The sequence below is a fragment of the Tachypleus tridentatus genome, chromosome 3 (genome assembly GCF_004210375.1).
Source record: "Tachypleus tridentatus isolate NWPU-2018 chromosome 3, ASM421037v1, whole genome shotgun sequence".
In the NCBI taxonomy this organism is placed as follows: Eukaryota; Metazoa; Arthropoda; class Merostomata; order Xiphosura; family Limulidae; genus Tachypleus; species Tachypleus tridentatus.
Window position 1 is genome coordinate 66778864 of NC_134827.1, and position 27253 is coordinate 66806116.

Here is a 27253-nt window from a genome sequence, read left to right on the forward strand (position 1 = left end):
ATTGGTTCTTAATCACACATACATTGTTACTTTAACACAATAAGGCAAAAATTAACACTTACTTGCAGTATTCCATACTGGTGTTTTCAGAAATGATATTCATATCAACAGAAAAGTCACTGATGTTGAAATCTGACAGAGTAAAGTTCAGAAATCCATTCAGTGACCCATCTGGTGAAATGAAAACTTTATAAAATGTCTCCTCTACAAAACTTGTATAGTATACCAAATATACCATTAAGTATATTTGACAATGTAGAAAAAATATCATAGTACACAGTTAACTGGGTTTAACATTGTGGATTATAATAAAATTCACTGTGTTAAATGTCTATTCCATCACTTGATAGAACAGAAAATAATAGCATTTTCATCTTAAATTTCTTATGACATCATTACTTTTTATATTAAATGAACATCAATTTACTATATAGAATTATTATACTATATAATTCCAAAATAAAGTAATAATATGGTGACACTCTACTTCAAGTGATCACAAAGGTCAAAAACAATTTATTATTTCTATTGACATTAATATGTGATACATTATAAACTTCTGTCTCTTCAGAATAGTAACAATTAAGTAATTAATTTAGTAAGTAAAGTAATTTAGTAATTAATATCATATCACTTCTTCAATGCACAAAATTTGGTCTTTAATTAATAACAACCAATGGTCAGTAGGTGTAAACTTGCAAACTGACTGACAAAAAGAAATCACATCAATGTATTTTATAAACCAGAAAATCACTCCAGAAAAAACACAAGTACACAGAAATTCATATTATTCAATTCAAAGAAATTCAAAGAGATCATATTAAGTTACAGTTTTGAACTGACCAATACTTATAACATTAATTTAATAATCACCTTAAACATCCAACGTTTCTCAAAATAATTTCATAATTTAGAAAAAATTTGAAAGGAAATGCAAAGAGTTTATTTCACGTATAATGATTATTATAGGTGTCTCACTCTAATATCATACACGTGTATGAAGTATTCCTTTATCACTGTAATCAATGTATGTGATATTACTGACAGTTAGTGTAAAGAACAAGTACAAACATTGCTCATAATTCTCTGTACTTACATTTGTGATGACAGAAATCTTTCCAACAGAATTAAGAATTCTCTACCATATTCCTATCAAAATAGAATCACCCTATTTACTGTCTAATCTTTTATTATTATTTTTTGCTTACAAAACAATTCTCTTTCAGTAGAATGGATTATATATATCTCAGCTAAGTTATGAATTAAGACTTATCACTAAAGACTAATCAGGAGTTATTAATTAACTCTAATAATTCTTCTCTGTATATTTAGTGTAAAAAATCAAGGTTTGAAATAAAACAAACTTCAAAGTATGAATATTACATTACTTCACTATCTGGGTAACTTGAAATGTCATCATGAAAATACCTAAAAGGCTAAAATCCAAATATTACTTACAACTGACTGTCAAATGATTGTTATTATTTACTAATAACAGTCCTCACTCAGTTAATGGAAGAGTGTTTGTATGTCACAAAGAAGTTGTGTATCACATTATTGTTTACATTTTAAGAGCTTCAGACTGTGATTTCTAACAGATTTACCATTATACATTTGTTTTAGTGCCTACGCTTATTTCAATATAGTTTTCCTTTTTTGCATGTGATGTATATTGTGTTGGCTATGTATTGCACAAATCCCATCTGTTCTTGAAATTTGTAGAAGATTATCAAGAGTAAGATTTAATATTTATTTATTTATGAAAACTCACAATAAACTGTATAAACCAACATGCCAAGAGCAAGAAGAATATTATTAGTCAGTTAAAGACAGTGTGATATAGGCCTCAGAAGCTATAATTGTGATTAACACCAATTAATCATAAAACAACAAAATTGGAGACCAGGTGTGCAGTAGATTTTGAACATTACAAACCATACAATTTCAGCACATTAATTTGGGATATTATTTTTTCTACAAAAACATTAAATAGCATCCCTGGAAAATTTCAGCTTGGAATCAGTACAAAACCATCCACGATAGCCAGCTTAAGTGATGTGTGACAGTCTCAACTCAGATTGAATTTGCTTGTTATAAGTTTTGAACTGTCGATAAAATATCGAGTTCTAGACCATATAGACATATAAAATTGTGACTTTGTACTACTCACAAACGTCCTGTAAAAAAAAAATGCAATTTTGTTTTAAGTTTACAGAATAAACACAGTATAGCTGAACATTTAAATCAATCATAATGCCACATAAAATAACATATCTCTAAGTAACTGATTTATCTGAGGTATAATTTAGAAAATGATCGAACATGAGTTATAAAAATAATAAACTGTTTAATAACTCTTTTAACTTTTTTCTCCCTTTATTCATACCTGTGAGCATCACCCATTAAGGTGAAGAACCCATAGAAAACACAGCACTCCTACTGCTGAAGCTGGGATCAGCATGTAGGTATAAAATCCCAGCCAGCAAAGTAGAGGCCTATTTTCACTCCAAAATATTCCCTGAAAAAATTGAAAGGAACAAACAATGAAGTGATTCTTATCAAACAAAATATAGTGGATACAATAACTAATGAGGAACTCCAAAAAATCCATCCATAAGAACCTTTTTTTTTAATAAAGATTTGTCTCAATTTTAAACTCTGACTAGTATAGGAGCAAAGTGATTTTCATGCTAAAATTAATAAAATGTATATGTCTTTAATATTACAGTTTCCAAATTTCATTTGCATAGCTTATAGAATCTTCTAATTGAATATCAAGTTATTTTTGGTAAATATTTATATGTTATGCATTATTGTCTCTACCCTTACATTACATGAGATTGGGCCATTTGTTTAACCCTGTAACCACACCAAAAAAAATATGAGATATTTTTCCTTTCTAAAATCCCTGCAGAGCACAATAAAAGCTTATCATTATTTATCCTGACTATCATCAGGCTTGCATGTAACAACCCAGCCTATGTAACAACCCAGGAATCGCCTTGTATACACTTAGTTCAAATCACAGCATAAAATTATGTAATACACACGATCTTCAAAAGTATATACATATATTGCAAATAAATTAATCTATTTCTTCATTCATATATTCTAATGTTACCTAATAAGTATTTTTTTTACTATTATAACAAACAAAATATGTGCATAAAAAAATAACAAAAATCTAGTACTTAATTGTGAATGCTGTAATTTCTTTTGTTGTCAAAGACTTAAAGTATTGATAGATGCTAACCCAAATTTTCCATGGGGCTGTTTTTCATTTTTTTCCCAAATTATTTATTAATTTCAAACACACAATTTAGTGCACAAACAATAATAAACACAAAGCATTCAATGTCTTATAATTATTACAATTTAACTGGTTTTCTAACTAAACATTGTGCATCAAAACAATTTCTTTAGCTGGTTAAACTAAACATAGTGAAAGCAGATTTGAATCTATGTTCAGAAAAACTTAAAAGCCATCCTGTGAACGAGATGACATTATACATAAAACAGAATATTAAAAAGTTATTTTCTAATGGATATGAAAGAGAGAAAATTATTTACATTTTTGAAAGACTGCATGTAAGAGAACAGAGCTTTATGGGATGGCTTGGTAACTATAACTTTATGTTATGTACAAGGAAAATCTGCAAGTCTGAAAGCTGTATTCAATTTCAGTCAATCAAATACAAGTGAGAAGATGTCTAAGTTTAGCAATTTTGAACAAACAAGTGCCATCACGTGATACAGAAATGTAAGCACTAAGACGTTACAAATTAAAATATTTTCCTTTTGAAATTCAGAAATTAAAACTATATTATATAACAGAAACATCTGATTAACTACATACTAATGCTATTAGATCTACATCTCTTTTGGTTATTACCACATCTTTATTGAATTTTATAGCTCAATAAAAAAAACTATAACTGGAGTCTGGCAGTTAAAGTCCAGATTTCTTCACACAGTTGGAGGTTGTTTGTCCTTTTACGGAGTGGTTCACTAAGTCTTTATCTAGATTTTCTAGGCAGCAAATTGTTTTGTGGGATATGATAAAACAAAAACCATGAAACCTGCAACTGATCAAACAACTCTAAAGTTATGCTTTCCTGTGGCATCTTAACCCATTTTATAATTACTAAAAATGGGCAATTTCACAATTTTTTGTTTGTCAATGTTTGGGACCTGTACAAAAATATCTTTCTACCAGATACCATGTAAATTGGTCAAAATATGGCTGAGTAAATGATCAACAAATACCTCTAAATTATGCTTTTTTCAGATCTCTTCCTGTCCCCACCCCAAAAAAAAAAAAGATTCAAAATGGGCAAATCTGGCTATTTTTGTTTGTCATTGTATTGAGCTCATGAATATTTACATTTGTGCCAGTTGTCTTCCAGACTTCTGTAAATATAACCACACAAGAGCCCAAAATATATATTTTTGGGTTGTTTGGCATATGACCCCTTAAAAAAGCCTAAATAAAAAAAATAAAAATACTTACTGGACATACTGGACCAAAGTATGACCCTACCAAGTTTCAAGATAATCTGTCAAGATATGTAGGTATAGCAATCGACTGAAAAGGGTTTGGAAGAAGGTGAAACAACAGAAAACTATATCTCTCTCATGATGATGAGGAACCCACGTGAAGTAAAAATGTATCTCAAGATGGCTAGCATGGCTATTAAAACTGTTTTTCTTAACCTGAAGGCCTGAGAGACCTAAGAAGGTGAAACATTGTTTTCTAATTTATTTTAATAAAAGTTTTAATACCCATACCAGCCATCTTGAAATACAGTACACTGTCACTGAAATAACTGTCTTGTATACTATACTGCAAAAAATTGGAAACTGGGTTCACTGAAAATAATAAAAAATCCTCCCAAGTCTACAAAGTGCATCTTTTAAAAACAATTTTTCTTTAAACATAGAACCAAAAATCAATGACCATGAAGTTATAAAAGTCATCTTAATTTAAGAATGCAGCCTTACTCTAAAACAGTACCACCTGTGGTACTAGGATATCTCTATTAAGCCTTTGAGTAATCTCTGATCATTTGGGAAAAAAAAACCTTTAAAAGTAGACTCATTCTTAAAACACCACTGAAAACCTTTCTTGTAAATAGGCTGGACCACCAAAAGATTGATAATAAGCAAAATACATGATTGTTGAGACAAAGTTAAAATTTCCTTACTTAATCGTGTTATTTTTATTCATGTTATTGTTACACAAAACTACAGCAAAATCGACTGAGCATTTTCAACCACAACATAGACAGATATGCTATATGGAATGCTATGAATGTCCATGACTTACTTAAAAATTAATTATTTTTCAGTGAAAGATGCAACGTTGTTCCGAGTGACTGTTCTCATATTGGACTCATGTTAAACAAGTCACAAAACCTTGATAAATAATTACTTCAAAAGACACAAATCTTTATTTAAAGAAATGTTTTAAACACACTTGTTTTATTTAAAAGGACTGTTTTTCTACTGGAATAATTTTATAAGTGCCAATTGGGGGTCGTGTCTCACTCTAAACATATATTTTCTCATTGTTGTGCATTAAAAAAGTCAACATAGCAGATAATTAAAAACTAGGTATTTAAAATCCACAAATAGGGATCACAAAAAAAATGTAAGCAAACAAAACTGTAGATCTATTGCTGACAGCTTAACTCAAGCCACAAATAACCATTTTGATTTCACTATAAAATTATTTCAAATGATATTTATTGTGTTACAGGACTCCACTGAGATTTCTGCAAGAAACTGACAGTACTTTTGAACTTACTTCCCCATCCTTAATTATGTCATGCTGTGAAATTTTCTAAGTCCTTCATTTTTAGCCATCAAAAAATCCAGTGTTTTACTAGTATGTGCATTAGTTAGAAACTACAGCTTGTGCATTTTCTAGTGTTTTTATTGGAAACAGACACAACAAAATTAGGGGATTCTGATGATAGATATTGTTATCCAAGCCACTGTTGTTCATCATTACTCAAATTTATTTCCCTGGCAATATTTCAACAGCTGTTTGACACTGGATGATTACCATAACAGATGTTACTATTCAATATCACACTGGTAATTCTTTCTACTGTTTTTTGTACTTAGCAAAAGTCACAAGTACATATTCAGAATTTATTACCACTGCATAGATTACTCTTTCATATAGCTATTGTAATTTTAAATAGGTAGTGATAGTAAAAGTTATTGATGATTAGCAATTTAGCAAAGTGTGCCACTGAAAGAATTATTTGTGTTGCCTTATTCTAACAAACACTTGTACACAGCAGGCTGTTGAAGAACAAACATATTTGTTATGTAAACCTATCAAATTAAGCATGTGACTGTGTATGTTTATGTTGCACTAACCTTTGTTGTATTATATTAAAAGAAAAATTTTTCAATTCTGATGAGGTTCCTTTGTTACTGTTCATCTTTTGTTACATAATAGTACAAGCTGATGGAAGCTACTCATTAAATTTGTGATCATACAATCTTTGCCTTCACAATGGTCCTTTGAGAACAATTTTACAGTTTGTATGTTACAGTGGTATACCCATACCAGTAAATATGTTTATTTTCTCTTGAACATTTGTCATTTATTTTTAATATGTGGTGGATGAGTGGAACATAAAGCAGAAGCAAAGGTAAACTGTCAAAAAATATGTAACATTCAACTGAATTCACATGCACTTGTGAAGTTTAGAATGTATTCTCTATAAATGAATGTTAAAAAAAAACATCTTAAGTAACAATATAATTAAAACTCATTCTAGATTGTCAGAAAAATAAAGAAACAACATGAATCAAAATGCAGAGACTGTATTGTCAAGCCTATAGCCAAAGGCTCTAACAAAGTAAATAAATACAGCTGCAAGTAATGTCTGTATTATTTTCTTAAGCTTATTATAAATCCCTCTATTAACTCCATGCCTACAGTACTTATCAATTTTAGTGGGGACAAAATAGTTTGTTTACTTTTTAAGAGTCCCAAGTTGTCAGCTTGAAAATACAATTTGTATATTTTGATTCAACTTTTCTGATGATCCATACACCCCTTCCCAAATTAATAATTTTTAATAATAAAGTACACATACACACATATTCCTGTATATAGATAAATTTCTCATTCCCACTAAATACCAAACACCATTACTGTGTCAAATTTACCTACTGAATCTGTTTCTAAACTTCACTGTTCTCAAAATTGGTTCTTCTTTAAATCTGAAATCTTAAATGTTCACATAGCTTTAGTGTACACACCTATATACTTCAAATTAATTCATAAATAAATACTCACAAGTAGTAACACCACAGATCAGGAAAATATGGTGCACGGTACATCTTAAGTAACAATATAATTAAAACTCATTCTAGATTGTCACAAAAATAAAAAAACAACATGAATCAAAATGCAGAGACTGTATGGTTCGTTTACCTGTTACAGTGTACATCACAGAAGCATTTAGAAAAGCACATCAGTAAAAAAACTAAGTAATAAATTTTCATAACTCGTAAGAAATAAAGTTCAAACACATGCCCTCAGAAATAGAACCAGAACTGATGAAAAACTGCTGTAATATTCCTTCTGAAGTTCAATTTACATTATTTTTGAAGGGGATAATAAAACCACAACTTAGGCATTGGAAAATCTAACTTGTTTGTTTGTTTTTTTAAAAAATGGGATAAAATAAATGTAATGAGCTTTAAATGATTTGCTTTGTTTTGAATTTCACACAAAGCTACACGAGGGCTATCTGCACTAGTCGTCCCTAATTTAGACTAGAGGGAAGGCAGCTAGTCATCACCACCCACTGCAAACCCTTGGGCTACTCTTTTACGAACAAATAATGGGATTGACCATCACATTATAATTACGAGTCGAGTGCCTTAACCACCTGGCAGCCAGGCAGGGAACTTTAAATGAGAATATTTGAAACAAGCATAAGATCAAGATCTTTTAAACTTTTGTTATTCACATCTATTTTTTATACTCTGCTATCTTTTAAACTACATGTAATGCATTTACACTGAATTATTTTTAGAAAAGTGTTTTATCACCCTTTTAAAATTGTACCTTTGAATACCATTTACTCAAAATAACTGCATTTTTCAAGAAGAATAAGGCATTTTTTTAAGTTTAAAAATTTTAAGAAAGAATTCATACAAAAAATACATAGCTTGTTAATTTTGTTTGATAGAGTACATTTAATTACAGTTTTGTTGTAAAACCAATACCAAACACTTTTACTGTCATCATAAAACTTATAATCTGATAATCAACTACAACACTGGAAAATCATCATTAACAGATAGATCTAGACTTGTATAAAAACAAGACAAATTGTGGGAACAACTGGACAAAAAGTCAGATGTTTGTTTTGATGTTTATTATAAATTGATAACAGTGCTGTTCTTACTCCTGTAATAAAGTTTACTTTACTTTTGTTTACTGTTGATAATTTAAGCTAAATATTCTGGCCTTGGATGTCCCTGGTGATATAAAAACAAACCACATTATGATCAAGAGTTTAGGTAAAACATCATATCTATGTGTTAAGAAATTTACATTTTTAAACATGTATTTTTGAGAAATGTTCTCAAAAGAATACCTTTAGGGAACATTCAAACATTATTTTTAAAAGACAAAGTTTGAAAAGATGTTCAAGGGGAAATACTAGAGAGTAGCTGTAAATATCATACTGGAAACAAACAAACTTGTCCTGTGCACCCAATAGAGGCAGGAAAACAAGGTCATTAACCCTTTCACATCAAGAAGATCAAACTGCATATGTCACAACCTTTTACAGAGTTAAATTCAAAATTTTATTAAACTAGTTTATTATCGATGTATACAAGTAAACTTTGCATCACAATGTAATTACTGAATCAAATTTTAATAGTATTTAAATTCTTAGATTCTTCCTTTTTCTATAATTTACTTATCACCTCTCCAAGAATTGATTAATTTTATGTAAATAAGTTATTATAAAGTAGTTATTTTACAGCTTTCTATCTTATTCGTTCATGATGTCATACACTAGGAAATTAAAGTCATTTAGCACGCACACAGCTTCTCTTTTACAAGCTGCCAATAGTTCTCTATGATGTTGTATATCCATAGACTTACCGCTACACTAGCAGGGGGCATTTAGTGTGGTAGTGCTATCAGTAAAGAACAAAAAAAAGATGCTGGTAAACAGTACATTTTATGTTTTTCATGAATATTCTTTATTTATTACTACAAAAGTAACTAAAATGAAAAAACAAGAAAGTTGTTAGGTTAGATTAGCTAAAATAATGAATAGTAATAAGAAATATTCTTCATATTGTTTAATGTAATTCAATAAGGTAACATGAGCTGAAGGTTCACCAAGTGATTTAAAACTTGTGAGGAAGGATTAATTGTTTTTTTGTTTTGAATTTCGCACAAAGCTACTCGAGAGCTATCTGTGCTAGCCGTCCTTAATTTAGCAGTGTGAGACAAGAAGGAAGGCAGCTAGTCATCACCACCCACCGCCAACTCTTGGGCTACTCTTTTACCAACGAATAGTGGGATTGACCGTCACATTATGATGCCCCCATGGCTGAATGGGGCAAGCATGTTTGACGTGACGGGAATGAAAACCCGCAACCCTCAAAGCAAGGATTAATAGTTACACATGGTTCAAAAGTCAATAAAACTGTAAGATTAAGAAGAAACAGAAGATGTATATTGTCACAATTTGCTGTCATTTTAGCAGAATAAAAAGTAATTTACAATTATTTCAAAATTTTTTATGGTGGTTATGAGGACGTTTAGATTGGCTGATCATTTAAAAGTTACAGCTTGTAAAATAACAGACAAAATAAACTTTTTACTGACAGCAAACATCATCTGATATTTATGAAGGAAGTTTAAAGAACTACATAAGTGAAATTTGAAAATTTTTTAAATGAAGTATTTTTAATCTTAACATGAAAAATCACTTTGCAATCATAACAGTCAACACTGACAACATATAATTAAAATATTTGTATGATTACTGTCAAATTTGTCATGACACAACTAGTACCTTCACAATCACAATTGGTATACTGCCATGGTTAAAAGTTCATGTCAAATACACAAGTCCATTGTGATAAAATTAATTACTAAGGTAAAAGTACACATTACCTCTAAAGTGTCAAAACTAGTCAAATCCCAGAGGTGGGTAATTTTTTCTGAATACCTTTTCCACAATTCAAGAAATATTACAGCTGAAAGTAAATAAAAACAAAGTGATAAAGTTTATCATCACTAAAGACAGAAATTGCAACAGAATGCAAATTACTCTTGAAACTGATATGGCTTATGATAATTTATTCAACTATTTTTGTTCACCAAAGTGTTAGTAATAACAAACTTTGTAAAGTGTTTTCTTTTTACCTTGAAAAGTCCCAAATTACAGACAAGATATCTCAAAGTAATAACTTGCTTTTGGAATTAATTTGAAGTGTTTCATGTGAAACTTCAGTTACAGAAGTTGAGCTATTGCAAAGTTGAGTCCTTTGTTAAGCACCTAGGAACAAACCAACCATAGAAATCAAAACATGTTTAGAAGACCTAGCCAGGAGACTTGTGATACTTTCTACAGAGAAGAAAAACAAGGAAAGACAACTTAGATAATTTTATTGACATCCAACAGCCAAACTTCCCAGGTAAAATTACAAATTTATATTTTCCAGAAACACCTAAAAACAACATCTTAAATGATTTTTTCAAAGAATTTTCTATCAAAACCATCAACATAATTTCACAAAACAGAAAACTAAAAAACAACCTTACAAAAAGAGACATTAATTCCATTAAAAACCTAAAACAAGACAAAAAAATAAAAATTCTAAAAGCAGATAAAGGCAATGCTATAGTCATAATGAACACGAATGAATACATCCAAAAAATGAATAACATCCTATCAGACACGAGCAAATTTAAACCAATACACACAAATCCAACAAAGACACACGAGACGCAACTGAACAAATTACTACTACAAATGAAAAAAGCCAACACAATTTCACAAACACTTTATTCCTACCTACGTAAAACCGACTCAAGCACACCGCAAATATACGGCATCCCCAAACCTCATAAACCAGATTGTCCATTACGACCAATAATGTCCACATATGAATCGTTTAATTACAATCTTGGTAAATACATAGCATGGGCATTCTCCAAATATGTAACATCAGCCAGCTCATTCATCAAAGACTCTTTTAATTTCAAGTCTAATCTAAATCAACTTAATCATAAAGCCTTAATGGCCAGTTTCGATGTTATATCCCTCTTTACAGAAGTTCCAACCACTGAAGCCTGCAAGATAGCCTTAGAACTCTATATCCGAGACCCTAACCCAACTACAGAAATTCCCAGTAACCAGTTAGCAACCCTCATAGAATCCACCACCATAAAGACAAACTTCATGTTCAAGAACCAAAACTATATGCAAACAAATGGCCTAAGCATGGGCAAACCAGTGTGACCAGTTCTAGCCAATATTTTTATGACACAAGTTGAAACACAAGCAATTAACACAGCATTACATCCACCACTATACTGGTACAGATATGTAGATGACACGGTTGCTGGATTCAAATCTACAGAACACATACTTAATTTTTTCAATCACATTAACTCTATACATCCCAACATACACTTCACATGTGAACAGGAAGAAAGTAATCAAATATCATTTCTTAACCTCAAAATTACAAGAATTGACACACAATTCAAAGCAGAAATCCACCGAAAAATCACCCATACTGGACTATACATTCCTTGGAACTCGGCACATGAAACAAAACAAAAACTCAACATACTAAGAAACCAAATAAACACAGCCATAAAACTATGCTCACCAGATAAAATTAATGATGAATTAGACAAAATAAAACAATACTTCATCAACATCAATAAGTTTCCTCCAGAAACCGTAGAAAACATTATACGCACACACCTAGACAGAAAGCAAAATCAACCAACTAAAGTAAATATATCTCATGAATCAAAAAAACCACGAAACCATATACTGCTGTATACCATATATTCCTGACATCAGCAAACAATAACCAACATTTGGCAAAAATTAGTAACAAAATATGACATTCCATTTAATACCAAATTTATTCAAAAACCAGGCACAAAACTGAGGTCTATACTATGTAAAAACTACACTGACAAACACCACACCAACATTATTTATAAAATACAATGTGATAACTGGCACGACTTCTATATAGGAGAAACAAGTAGAAAAATGGAAACCAGATTCAAAGAACATAAAAAGTCACCTTCACACGTTTTCGAACACTGCAAGTCAAGTAAACACAACATAACCATAGAAAACACTCAAATACTAAATAAAGAAACAAACATAAACAAATGCAAAATTAAAGAAGCCTTACTTATACAACAACTTAAACCCAAAATAAACCAATATAAAGGAACGCCTTTATACCTATATTAATATAATAAAATAAATAAACTTATATATTCAAACATCTAATACCGCCCTCTACTTTTTGACACTCAGTTACACAACCCCTTTGAAACATGTGGTCAGCTTCCAGTCAGTTACCTCTTTCTTGTGAACCTGATGATGACCGAAGAAGGTCGAAACATTGTTCGCTCTTCTATGTAAAATATTTTCTCAACCCAAAGGAGCCGTTTTTCCATATAAATTTGTCAACAAGTGGGTTTCTCGACATCACTGAATGTTGGACGTTTTTATGTTGAAGTAACCCTTTTGCTATAGGCATCCATTACCACACATATCATGAGGATTTTCTTAGTGAGTTACTTTCCCAAAATTCAGGTCCTTTGTAAGGTCAGTTTTATGTTACTGGATATGGTAGCATGAGCTTACATACACCCTGTCATTGTAACTTCTACACTGTTATCCAGACACAGTTGAAAGATCAATATAATAAAAATAATAAATTTATATTTGTACATGGTGTGGACAAGAAAAGTGGCCCCCTTGAAAATGCTGTTAATTTGTTATATATTTTATTAGATAATAGAAAAATGTGTAAAATGCACTTCACAAGATCTGTTCCAATATGATATCAAATAAATTAACATTTTCAAGGGAGAGGCACTTTTTTGTCCTCCCCTTGTATATAAATGTATAATGTTATCAAATTTAAGCTATTTTATATGAGTTATAGTTTGTAGTTATTCTAGAATGAAAAAAGGCATTATTTATATTAATTTCCTAATTGTTTATAGTGGTCAAATCTATCAAGCCCATACAGAGTTGCATTAGTAAAAATAACAGACAAATCATTAAGTTTGTTTGTACAAAAATGTTTGATAATTATCTGGAGGTTATAAAAATTTTATATGTGAAATGTGAACATTTTCTGATGCATACAAGTATTTTTAATCTTAAAATCAAAATTACTATGCATGTTAGATAGTCAACATGCTAAAAGAAAATAGGCACAAGAAAAGCATTACTTAAAAAAGTCTTAAAACTAAATAACAAAAAATTTGATATTTTGTGTATGAAAGCTCTAACAGAGTCTGAAGAAGAGAATATTATTTATATAACTTTAACATGTAAATCTATATAATACTTACCCCAGAGTGACATAAAAACAGCAACAAATACAGCAGCATCATTGTCAAAAAGATGTGTAATTCTGACAAAAGTGCATGTCTGTCCTAGTTGTTCAGTTCCTATTTACATCCTTTTATGTCACACCGAGGACATAAAATTGTGTCTTTGTAGGACTCACAAACGTCCTTACTGTAAAAAAAAAATGCAATTTTGTTTTAAGTTTATAAACACAGTACAGCTGAATATTTAAATCAATCACAATGCCACATAAAATAACTGATTAACTGAAATTATGTTTAAATCAATTTGTCACAAAAAATTATTAAAAATATTTTAAGGTACATTAATGGTTCAAAACATATCAACCAATAAAAATTAATGGTTCCAATTATTACTCTTTGCAATTATTCCAGCTACAAATGTCTTGTGTGAAAATAATTAATTAGTTAAACACTGATTAATTAGTCCAGTGATTAATAACTTACCACATTTCATCAATTACATATCTCTAAGTAACTGATTTATCTGAGGTATAATTTAGAAAATGATCAAACATGAGTTATAAAAATAATAAACTGTTTAATAACTCTTTTAACTTTTTTCTCCCTTTATTCATACCTGTGAGCATCACCCATTAAGGTGAAGAACCCATAGAGGAAACACAGCACTCCTACTGCTGAAGCTGGGATCAGCATGCAGGTATAAAATCCCAGCCAAGCAAAGTAGAGGCCTATTTTCACTCCAAAATATTCCCTGAAAAAATTGAAAGGAACAAACAATGAAGTGATTCTTATCAAACAAAATATAGTGGATACAATAACTAATGAGGAACTCCAAAAAATCCATCCATAAGAACCTATTATTTTTATAAAGATTTGTCTCAATTTTAAACTCTGACTAGTATGAGAGCAAAGTGATTTTCATGCTAAAATTAATAAAATGTATATGTATTTAATATTACAGTTTCCAAATTTCATTTGCATAGCTTCTAGAATCTTCTAATTGAATATCAAGTTATTTTTGGTAAATATTTATATGTTATGCATTATTGTCTCTACCCTTACATTACATGAGCTTGGGCCATTTGTTTAACCTTGTAACCACACCAAAAAAAATATGAAAAATTTTTCCTTTCTAAAATCCCTGCAGAGCACAATAAAAGCTTATCATTATTTATCCTGACTATCATCAGACTTGCATCAGTTAAATATGACAATTTCCTATATACTAAGCCTATGTAACAACCCAGGAATCGCCTTGTATACACTTAGTTCAAATCACAGCATAAAATTATGTAATACACACGATCATCAAAAGTATATACATATATTGCAAATAAATTAATCTATTTCTTCATTCATATATTCTAATGTTACCTAATAAGTATTTTTTTTACTATTATAACAAACAAAATATGTGCATAAAAAATAACAAAAATCTAGTACTTAATTGTGAATGCTGTAATTTCTTTTGTTGTCAAAGACTTAAAGTATTGATAGATGCTAACCCAAATTTTCCATGGGGCTGTTTTTCATTTTTTTTCCCAAATTATTTATTAATTTCAAACACACAATTTAGAGCACAAACAATAATAAACACAAAGCATTCAATGTCTTATAATTATTACAATTTAACTGGTTTTCTAACTAAACATTGTGCATCAAAACAATTTCCTTAGCTGGTTAAACTAAACATAGTGAAAGCAGATTTGAATCTATGTTCAGAAAAACTTAAAAGCCATCCTGTGAACGAGATGACATTATACATAAAACAGAATATTAAAAAAGTTATTTTCTAATGGATATCAATAATGTAACAGCAAATATCAAAGACAGAAAGAGAGAAAAGTATTTACATTTTTGAAAGACTGCATGTAAGAGAACAGAGCTTTATGGGATGGCTTGGTAACTATAACTTTATGTTATGTACAAGGAAAATCTGCAAGTCTGAAAGCTGTATTCAATTTCAGTCAATCAAATACAAGTGAAAAGATGTCTAAGTTTAGCAATTTTGAACAAACAAGTGCCATCACGTGATACAGAAATGTAAACACTAAGACGTTACAAATTAAAATATTTTACTTTTGAAATTCAGAAATTAAAACTATATTATATAACAGAAACATCTGATTAACTACATGCTAATGCTATTAGATCTACATCTCTTTTGGTTATTACCACATCTTTATTGAATTTTATAGCTCAATAAAAAGAATACAATAGCAATACAAGAGAATTCTCTCCCTCCTATCATGACTGACTCTCCTTATATATAATTATTGTATTTAGAATGATCTCTTTCAAAACACAACTAGTATGAATAAAACTCCAACTGTGACTCTAAACATGTCATACACATATAAGATGTTTTTTTTGGTAATTTCAATCTTTAGGTAAAACTCAAAACTTTTACCAAGTATTTTTTATATTAAATAAATAAATAAAAAGCATTATAACCCTTCAGGCTCAGCAATAAACACAATTCATATCCATTTCTACATCATCAAAAACATTCTAAATGCTGCTCCAACTACGTTTTTCACATACATTATCATCATATCACACATTTCATCTTTACTGTTAATTATACATTAAATATCTAAAAGTATTTTAAACTATGTTGGAGGAACTTAAAATAATATATCATTCATTTCCATAGTAGTCAGTTACTCAGTTAACTAGAATTAGAATAACTTGATTTTAAGGCTCTTGAATGATGTACAAACTACAAGGTCATTGTTAAAGATTTAACATTTTTCACAGATATGGAAAAGTACCATTTTAACCTGTTCAAGTTTTATGTAGAACATCTATTAATGTAATTATTTTCACATCATTATTTTAAACTTAAGCCTTACCCATTTCAAGATATTCACTAAAAAAGACCCAATTCTTCTTGGTTTATTAAGTTGTAGTCACTCTCCCACTGAGTGGGTGCATGGTTTTCATGAGCACACTGACCCTTTTTATGCACTGACCACTTCTTGTAAACCCGTAACAGCCATCTAGATAAATACAAAAACATTTTTACCTAGTTTTAAAATAAAAACAGTTTTTTTGTTGACATGAATGTATAAATAGTTTAATTTTACATACAATCTGACTTACTACATGTTTGACTGAACATTAATAAACTACAAATCTTGAACATACCAAAATCCCTTTTTGAAAAAAAAAGTACAACACAGTTCTTATGTCTCAAAATGAGCCAACTGTCATAGAAAATGTTCTTACATGAAATTATTACAATAAATGTCTATTTTAACTAAAAAAACTTACGGAACACCCATTTCCACCACGGCGTTAATGAACTGCTTCCCTGCCACAATTATAGCTAACTGCAAAGAGAGTTCAAACAAACACCCTCCTGTTCCACACTAGAAAGAAATGTAGAAAAACAGTTTCAAAATTACTGTAGCAATACCACTTTAAAAAATATCTCAGAAAGGACACAAGACTGAAAAGTACAATAAGATATAAGTCAGTGAGTAAGAGCACTAATAACTTGCCCAGGATCAAATGGTCCAAAAAATGTTTCAAACCTCAAAATTTAAAGAATGTGTGTGACTAACACGAAAAATTTTGCAGAGATTGATTCTTCATAGTTTAAGTTTCTCATGACAGGCTTAATCCCAGGAACTGACCTAACAATTATTCTATGCTTGTTATAGTATTACAGTGTATTCACATCGTTTGGCAGGCTTTAAGTAAACATAAATAGTTTTTTTGCACACCAAAGATTATATTTTTTATGGAGTATTTTTACTATAAATGTATCTGTGAATACTTACATATGTATAGATAAATAAATAAAGAATTTCTGTATACTAGTCTGAATGTTGATTTCCATGTTTAGATCAAAAATACTTTTCTTTGTCTCAAAAATTTCAAACGTTTTTGTGTAATATCTAAACCTAAATCCTTGTTACTGGTGTAACCCCTGAAGCAGTAATGAAGCAGCTACTCATGAACATTTTTTAAAGTATTATTATTAGTTGTAGTTTTTTGTTTGTTTGTGTTTTTTTTTTTTTAATTTTGTGCAAAGCTACACAAGGGCTATCTACACTAGCTGTCCCTAATTTAGCAGTGCAAGACTAGGGGGGAAGGCAGCTCGTCATCACCATCCACAGCCAACTCTTTCACCAACAAATAGTGGGATTGACTGTATCCATTATAACGACCCCACGGATGAAAGGGCGAGCATGTTTGGTGTGAAGGGGATTCAAACTCGCCACCCTCAATTTACGAGTCGAGTGCCTTAACCACCTGTTACTATTATTATTAGTAGTAACAGTAGTACTTATTTTACTCAATCTAACCTAACTGATCTAAAGAGATTTCTATTTTTAAACAATAATTTCCCATGGCAATCAAGGTTAAATTGAAAGCAAAATATGGAATTTTATTTACAGGAAACATTGCAATATGATAAATCACTTGACAGATGAAAACCACGGCTTTCTATTGGTTTTTAAGTAATACTGTACTGAGTGGCTTAAACACTTATTGGTAATTTCTAATAAAGAGGACATCACAAGTGGGTGTGGCAAGATAGATTTGATTTCATGTCTCTGGAACCAAGTAATATCAAACGCTATGAAAATTATAGTATGCCTTAGCGAAATTATATAATAATAAGTGATTTACATTAAATTTCATTTTCTACTTCTTGGAGGGGGTGGTAAATAAATTAGAGAAGAAAAGGCCTAAAGAGAAAATGTTACAATTCTTACACTAGAAAATTCTAGTTTTTCTATTTTAAATATTGCCTTCTGAAAGTAAAATCTTTAAACTTGTATACTATTAAAATATGGATTATGAGCTATGTTTTCAGGGTTTATTTATTAGTATATCATAAGAAGAAAATACTTTCATCAATTTTTGAATGTAACTCACTAAAACCTTGAGGCATGCACAGAAAAAGATGTCTGCAGAGAAAGGGTTAATAATGCTATTTTTCCCAGCCAACAGGAAGTGTACTTTGAATAAAATTCAAGATTTCATGTTTTTCTACCATGAATTTATGACTTCAGGTCCCAAATACCAGTGCAAATACAGGACTTCTTATAGTTATTTGGTTGATTGCTATTATGTTATTGAGCAAAACATTGTCTAACCAGGTTTCAGATTGAGCATATACAGATTGATAAGGTAGGTTATAGATTAATGTTGTCTGTGTAAAGTAGATTACCTCAAACAGTGCTGGTTAGTAAGGTCATATATTAAAATGCCATTCAAATGTAGTTTGTTAGAACAAGAAAAAAAGTAATTTAGGTATGTTACTTTCTAATCTAAATTACATTTGTCTGTGTATAAATGAGTAATTATTACTGACCTTGGATCTTATCTAAGCCTAGATCTATACTACTGTTAGTAGCAATAAAACAATGCAGGTGTCCTAATGATACTCAGGCCTAAACACAGGTCTTAGCAACACTGAATGAGATGTGCAAATTGGAGATAGTTTTACAATGCTTTATGTTTAGTGTCATTTCTACAACATAGTGACAATGCTGGATACTTATAATTTCTTGGGATAAAATTTCAAAAACCAAAAATTCTTTTGAATGTGTCTAAGAGACAACTTAAAAAAGAACATTGGAAAAGAAAATCACAAAAGTCCTTAATTATAGAACATATTTAGTTTTATTGATACAGTATAAAATCAAATCCTATTTGCAAATTTCAACTTAAACTAAGAACAAACAACGCAATTATTAGTAAAATATTCCCTTCAATGTTTCAGTTAGTTTTTAACTTATTATTTAAATTCTTAAATCATAATATCCTTACGTATTTAGAAGTTAAGTTAATGGCCATTTTGGCCAACTGACCACCATTTTGCATACAATCTTCACATGACTATATCAACTTTAAAGACACTTTACAACATTCATGTTTCGATATTACCAGGAGATATAAATGAAAGTCTGAAAATGACAAATTGCCTTAATTATTTTGGTAGTGCAAAAGTAAATAAAAAGGTTGGATTTTATGAATAATAAACTGCAAACAACAACATCATGTTATTTATTATGACTTAAAGAACAGGAAAGTAGCAATTACATTCCAGATTTAGTTTCTTAAAAATTACAAGATTACTGGGAAATTAAAAGCCTCTAGAGGACTTATTTTCTAAAGTTATCTAAAAATAAAAGTTAACATTTTACTTAAACTGAAAATTGTTTCCAATAATATCCACCAACACTATAGCTAGAATCTCACATTGATAAAAGTGTAGGGGACAGTGCAGGCATGATCCACACACAAAGCATTTGTATAGAACAGGAATGTACCAAGAGAAAAAATGGTACAAAAGTGTGGAAATTACACCCTACCTCTATAACAGATATACTCTTCACTTGGAGCTTTGTTCCTATATCAAAGGCAGAACAGAATATGAATAATCATGAGGTAGGCCACCCCTGACCAGACAGCCAAGATTCTACGACTCAGGGTTGAAATTAAGGGGTTGTAGTACCTATATCTCATATTGCTGGCTCAGACCACAATGTTATATATATATACTTTAGATACCAACCTGTAACCACAGAATGTTGCATTTGGCACCATCAAAATAACAACAAGAAAGTAAGCAACACTTAACAAGTCCAAAAGGTAACACTCGAGGCTAGGAATAATGGGATCCCATATGTCATACCCAACAAATGAACAGAACTTATCTGGTATGGAATTACGAACATTTGTTCTCAGTCTCTAACCAAGTGGATAAGGTGTATTCTACTTAACCCTGGAATTATGTGGAACCTGCACTCAACCAAGGACTTACAATGGAATTGCTTTGGTTTCAAAATTATGATATAGTGAACCAACCTCCATGAATGATAACCAAAACTGGCACTGATCAAAGAGAAGGGTTTTGCACTCCCCAACTAGATAACTGTATGCAAAATATGAACCAAATTTATGAGTAGGTTCCCAGGAAGGCTGGAGCCCTAGAAGGAGGACCCCTAACTTTGCCCTCTTCTCCAAGAGTGATTGAACACACTCAAAAACTTTGGTGGAAAAGCCTCTTGTCTGCCACAGATTCTCAAGCTCCACTAATACAGCCTGGGGTGCTAAAATGCACTGGGGAGACCTGAAAAACAGAGCTCTGGAAACTGTGCAATAGGGGAATCAAGTTCCCTACATTTTTTTCAAAGCAAACCAATCACAATTTATTCAATACGAAGATTAGGAAAATCCCTTTTAGCTGTATTCATGAATGTCCATGAGTGGCAATCCATAACAAGATAATATCATCTGGTAGGTGCCTAAATGATCTTACAGGGCACCTCATTTTGACAGAACCTGTTGCATAATGGTGGTAGTAATTATAGTAAAAGTAGTTGCTTGTTTCAAGTCGAAAAGAGAAAGCATACTTGCCGCAGAAGCACTAGCCCCAGAATGGGATACCATGAAAATAAAGGGACCCTGAAAATAAAAAAAAGAGTATATGATTGAGGAAAATACTCATTTCTGGTAAAAGCCTAGCAGATGTGGTAAAAAAAATATACAGGAAGTACTGGGACACCATCAGAAGAGGAATCGGCCAGATCATGTAAACAACAAGGTAGGAGAGTAATAGAAGTATTCCACATACCAGCCGACACAATGTCTTCAAAGAAAAACTGGACCGAGCAGCTAATGACACTGGATATTGAGAAATAGCTACAATGTCAACAGATGTTAAGTATGTTTTGGAATTATTATACAGTACTATGAATAAACTGTGCACAAAAAATTTTTTTAAATAACAGTTTAACAGCTGAACTTTTATATAACAAAAAAACTGACAATGTTATACATACTTCCTCTTGTCGATATCCAAACAATGAATTGTAATGTCCTGGATACCCAACAAACCTGTTGCATCAAAAGATAAATTTTAACATAAACAGCTTTCTTCACATGTAACATAAAGATAAAAATAAAATCTAAAAAAGTCAATTCTGTATTGATGAACTATTGACACTTTCTCCATTGTCCTTTTTCATTTTTAAGTCTCCTAAAATCTCAAAGGTAAAACCACAAGTTTGTGGGTAATTCAGCACAAAGCTACACAATGGGTTATCTGTACTCTGCCCACCACCAGTATCAAAACCTAGTTTCTACCAATGCAAGTTTGCAGACATACTGCTGTGTCATTGGGGTAAAAAGTATAAGTTTAGGACATTTTTAAAAAATAAAGAATTCTATGCCATTTCAACAAGTTATTATTAAAATTTCCATGACCATTTAATTCACTGTAAACACAATCAATGTAAAAAACATTTTAGCTTGTTATATTTAGACTTGTACATCAATAAATTATATTATTCAGCTAAAACATTAATTTTATCTGCAATACTTATAAATAAAGAGCCCTCATAATGCTAAGTTTATTTATAAATGAACAAAAAATAATGTGCTTCAATATTTGATTAGTTACCTATAATCTGAATTTGAAAGGGAATACCCTTTTTTATGGTGTTACAAGTTTGTTTTTATTGCTTAAGACATTTTTCTTACATATGAATTGTAATAATATCTTTGTATTAAAACTAAAACCAACAAAAGTAGAAAAAATGAACACATAAAGGTAAAAACAACAGTTTAGCACATTGCTTCAACAACTTAAACATCTACTTCAACCTACACATACAGATATTAAAATGTTTCAAAAATCATGTTACATGTGATTTTAAACACTTCTATGAACAGTAATAAGTTAGTCAACAAAACAACTTATGCAATGTAAAAAACTGATGATTAATAGTTGACAAACTTCAACAGGTACATCTTCAAAGTCAAACTATTTTCATAATCACTTTGAGTGCGATGTATTTCTATATACAATATTTCAGAACAGTATTAACTATTTTACAAAAAGAATATTAACATACAGAAAAAGGTTGACATAAATAAAAAATGTTTGATAAACTACCTTAACACTAATGACAACCAATTGATAATACTATTAAACTCATCATTTAACACATTTCATGTCAGAGGTTTTTAGAGCTCTTAGGTGAAACATTAAGTTCTATTCTTCAAATCAAATCTTTAGAGTATAAATATCTTTATGTCTGAAAGTGAATTATTTCTTTCTTATATATTTACAAAATTCATTATTTTCCATAGTTATAAATATCATTCTATGTCTGGCTCAGGTCCAGCTTTTAGGTTACTCTGCTGCTGTCACACGGAGCAAAGATATTTCTGCAACGTAGTTTTGAACAATTAGAAATACTATGGTCAAATATTTTTGTACTGAGGGAGAGGAAGTCATAATAAAATACAAATCATAGGAATTTAAGACAAATTTTCCATATTCTTCTTAATTTGTCCATGATCTAAATAAATGTTAAGCCTTATCTTAGCCTCCATCATTTTTTTGTTGTTGTTGTCAGAAGTAGGATACAAATGACTGTTCATCAAGACACTTGTGGTCTAGATACACTAGTTTCCATGAATTAGCAAACATTAACCACTTCTCAAGCCAAATCATTAGGAAACACAAGTTAATTTTAAATCAAAACGATTAACTTCATTCCATATTGTAACAGAAAAAAAGAGCTTTACATTCTAGTTTTACAGTGGAAATATTTTTATGGTAGTTTTATACACATTTTAGTAATCTTTGACAATTTTTAAATTTATAACATGCAGTACTCAAGCCAATTTATGTAATATCTTTACATAAGCTGGCTGCATTAACAAGAGATGTTTTATTATTTATTGTAACATGATTTTATCTCAAAATAAAATTCCATATTTTAAAATTTATTTTATTAGTCTTGAAGTTATAAAAATTATGTTAAAACACACATATATCCTTAACATAAACTGCATGGGGTCAGTTTATTGGATGAATGCCATATTACAGATGGAATGTTCACTATATTTCTGAATTTATTATGCATATCTATACAAGATGTTGCAAGTTGTTAGTAGAATGTACAAGTCTGTTGTATGCTAAATATCAAATACACTGGAAAAGTATTTCTAATCAAGAAAGGATGACAATCTGAGTTACATGTTAACATGTTAATGTTTATGTAAAGACTAAAAATACTATATCCATGGCACTGTTTGCATATTGTGCTTGCATTGCCTTTAGAGCCTCTAAAATGTATATTTACAAGTTTTACTTTTCAGTATCCCTGTACACAGTATATGATATTTACTGTTCTTCACCATGAACTGTCATTAAATCAAATACATAATACCAAATTAAAAGTTACAAATAATCATCTAACCTTAAAATTATCATAAATATATTTATATAAATACTATACAATGTTTCATGTATTTCTGCATATATATGTTAGCAATGTGAATGAAAACCACTTCTTTGATCACAAGAGTATATGGTATTACAACTAAATATACTTTACTGTGTTTCGCACTGATCCACTAGTTTATTTAACAAAACACTCAGACTTGATCAATAATAAAACTAAGACTGGTAAAGTGTGCTGTTAGTGACGTTCAATATAGTTATACCCAATTACTTTCTAATGCGATTTTATTACATTCTGTACAAACAGAAAAGTTAATTAAAAATTTAGATAACATGCATAATGTGGCATAAATTAATTTTTACAGAAATAAGTTCTATTTTGAAAAGTGTGTATAATTTGGATTTATTCACCAATAAAATGTATATGTTTTTTCAAGATGTATAAATTATTCTGATAAACTTTGTATGACTGTTACAGTATTTATCTGGCACTAAAATAAATATGGATAAGGACTTTTGCAGTCAGATTCTGGTTAAATTTTGTTATTCAAAATGATGAACAAAACATACAAAATAACCTATGTTCATTTGGAATTGCCAAAATTAGAAACAAGTGAAACTTACCCAATTCAGTAAGAAAGATGGCTATTCTTCTATAAATCTAGAAAAGGTTAATAGTTAGTCAGTTGTTTCAGAAAGAACATCTACACTAGCCATCCCTAACTTTAAACTGATAAGACTATGAAATGACACCTATTGCTAATTCTTTGGTTATTCTAATCAAATAACAGGATTTGACAATCACTTTTACAACATTCACATAATCCCAAGGTTGAAGGGCATTTTTGCTGCAACAGGATTAGAACCATAAACCCCCAGGTTCAGAGTTCAGCACACTGACCACTAGGCCTAGCATACAAATAATGAAACAATACAAAAATATTTCAGATATCAGTGTGATATGAATATGGTAATTTTATCCCTGGTTCAGTGCCATTCTCTTTTGATTTAATTTACTCTGGCTTGTAAGTTTTGGTGTTCAAATCAAGTTTTTCTAATCCAAATTTATACATGCCCAGCCCAAGGGTAAATGAACAAATACATAATCAACATACACTAATTCCTGTGCCTCGTATTTGACCACTCAAAGATGATGGGTGTGTTTATAAAAAAATTGAAAAGTTATTTGGTTTGGTTTGTTTTGAGGTTTGCACAAAGGTACACAAAGGCTATCTGCACTTGAAGTCCTTAATTTAGCAGCGTAAGACTAGAGGGAAGGCAGTTAGTCATCACCATCACAGCCACACCTGAGGCTACTCTTTTACCAATGAATAGTGGGGATTGACTGTCATATTATAATGCCCCCATGGCTGAAATGGCCAAAACTGAAAAGTACTACTGAAGATCTTACAAAACAAATATATAGTAGTGTTACTTGCATCTGAACTTAAATACTGAGGTTTTGTCATTATTTTAATAATTTCTCTGGAACGCAAAATATAAAGATTTTCTTATGGTTACTTTGGTGCATTCATAAAAAAATTCCAAGCTACATTAATTTCATTCTTGAAAATACAAACATGAAAAAAACCATTACATTATTTACAGCTGAACAGAAAACAAGAAACAACCTTAAAAATTTACAAGTAATTACATATAACATTTCAAAGTAAAAAATAAATAAACAACAAAACTAATATGCTTACATGCCACTATAAACAGGTACTTGACACATATATATATATACACACACACATACACTTATATACACATATCACTATAAGCAGATATTTGATCCACATCATCTTGAATAAAGCCATAAAAATACATTTTACACAACTAGAAATAGGTGAATTTCATATCCCTAACTTTTCTTATTTAAGTGATCTACCAGGTTAAAGGTCATGATGCATACAAGGTTCAACAGTGCAGCTGTCACAGAGATACCATGCTGGTAAGTGTCCGATTGTCACTCAATGTGAAGTACAGAACAGTTTGAATGGATATTCTGTAAAAAATCACACCAACAACAGCAGCAATAGCAACTGTTACCTAAAGAACAAAACATAATTTGTTATGTCTTTAAAGAATCACTGCATCAAGACCTACTGTAACACAGAATATATATGTAAATTTAAAATAGTTTTAGGGAACTTAAAAAAAACACTTTGCTGTAGCAAACTATAACTGGAGTCTGGCAGTTAAAGTCCAGATTTCTTCACACAGTTGGAGGTTGTTTGTCCTTTTACGGAGTGGTTCACTAAGTCTTTACCTAGATTTTCTAGGCAGCAAATTGTTTTGTGGGATATGATAAAACAAAAACCATGAAACCTGCAACTGATCAAACAACTCTAAAGTTATGCTTTTCTGTGGAATCTTAACCCATTTTATAATTACTAAAAATGGGAAATTTCACAATTTTTGTTTGTCAATGTTTGGGACCTGTACAAAAATATCTTTCTACCAGATACCATGTAAATTGGTCAAAATATGGCTGAGTAAATGATCAACAAATACCTCTAAATTATGCTTTTTTCAGATCTCTTCCTGTCCCCACCCCAAAAAAAAAAAGATTCAAAATGGGCAAATCTAGCTATTTTTGTTTGTCATTGTATTGAGCTCATGAATATTTACATTTGTGCCAGTTGTCTTCCAGACTTCTGTAAATATAACCACACAAGAGCCCAAAATATATATTTTTGGGTTGTTTGGCATATGACCCCTTAAAAAAGCCTAAATAAAAAAAAAAAAAAATACTTACTGGACATACTGGACCAAAGTATGACCCTACCAAGTTTCAAGATAATCTGTCAAGATATGTAGGTATAGCAATCGACTGAAAAGGGTTTGGAAGAAGGTGAAACAACAGAAAAACTATATCTCTCTCATGATGATGAGGAACCCACGTGAAGTAAAAATGTATCTCAAGATGGCTAGCATGGCTATTAAAACTGTTTTTCTTAACCTGAAGGCCTGAGAGACCTAAGAAGGTGAAACATTGTTTTCTAATTTATTTTAATAAAAGTTTTAATACCCATACCAGCCATCTTGAAATACAGTACGCTGTCACTGAAATAACTGTCTTGTATACTATACTGCAAAAAATTGGAAACTGGATTCACTGAAAATAATAAAAAATCCTCCCAAGTTTACAAAGTGCATCTTTTAAAAACAATTTTTCTTTAAACATAGAACCAAAAATCAATGACCATGAAGTTATAAAAGTCATCTTAATTTAAGAATGCAGCCTTACTCTAAAACAGTACCACCTGTGGTACTAGGATATCTCTATTAAGCCTTTGAGTAATCTCTGATCATTTGGGAAAAAAAAAACCTTTAAAAGTAGACTCATTCTTGAAACACCACTGAAAACCTTTCTTGTAAATAGGCTGGACCACCAAAAGATTGATAATAAGCAA

General features: G+C 30.5%; 2 long non-coding RNA genes across 2 annotated transcripts; both read right to left on the reverse strand.

Annotated features, from left to right (window-relative positions):
• Positions 1 to 9842: 9842 nt before the first annotated feature.
• Positions 9843 to 14364, reverse strand: LOC143247026 (uncharacterized). The gene is made up of 3 exons (XR_013026314.1): positions 14229 to 14364; positions 13631 to 13799; positions 9843 to 10260 (listed from the first exon to the last, which is right to left on the reverse strand). It is a non-coding gene; the product is annotated as an uncharacterized LOC143247026 (long non-coding RNA).
• Positions 14365 to 16467: 2103 nt separating this feature from the next.
• LOC143247027 (uncharacterized) lies at positions 16468 to 21516 on the reverse strand. The gene is made up of 3 exons (XR_013026315.1): positions 21421 to 21516; positions 16889 to 16986; positions 16468 to 16614 (listed from the first exon to the last, which is right to left on the reverse strand). It is a non-coding gene; the product is annotated as an uncharacterized LOC143247027 (long non-coding RNA).
• Positions 21517 to 27253: the final 5737 nt, after the last annotated feature.